Source organism: Sinocyclocheilus grahami, unplaced genomic scaffold, assembly GCF_001515645.1.
Source record: "Sinocyclocheilus grahami isolate Dianchi unplaced genomic scaffold, SAMN03320097.WGS_v1.1 scaffold2360.1, whole genome shotgun sequence".
NCBI lineage: Eukaryota > Metazoa > Chordata > Actinopteri > Cypriniformes > Cyprinidae > Sinocyclocheilus > Sinocyclocheilus grahami.
Window position 1 is genome coordinate 19,115 of NW_015507539.1, and position 448 is coordinate 19,562.

Consider the following 448-nt stretch of genomic DNA (forward strand, 5'->3'; position numbering starts at 1 on the left):
TTCATTTGTGCTTCAGTCAGTTCAATTCTAAAACTTCCAATCCGTTGTATAAGCTATATTTGTCGGTTTCTCGTGTGTCTGCGCGGATCTGGTGTGTGTTTCCTCATTCAGAGATCGGTCGCTCACCTGCGCATGCTCGGTCTGCACCACCCGCTGTCGCTCGCTCATGACGACACGATCCGCTGATTTATCACATTTCTTCAAATCTAGAAAAGCCGCTGATTTCCAGAAAGCGCAGTTTGCCTGAAGCGAGCTCGCGAGCAGAACGGTCCACTCCTGAGCGGGGGTCACCCGGTGCTGCATGCTTCAGATCACTGGGTCACACACACACGGTTTGACTCTATATTGAACAACAGGCTCCTTTTGTTCACGAGTTTATTAAGAATTTTAATAATTAAACATGAATTCATATAATTATTCGTCCGGATATCATGCAGTAAAGTGCACG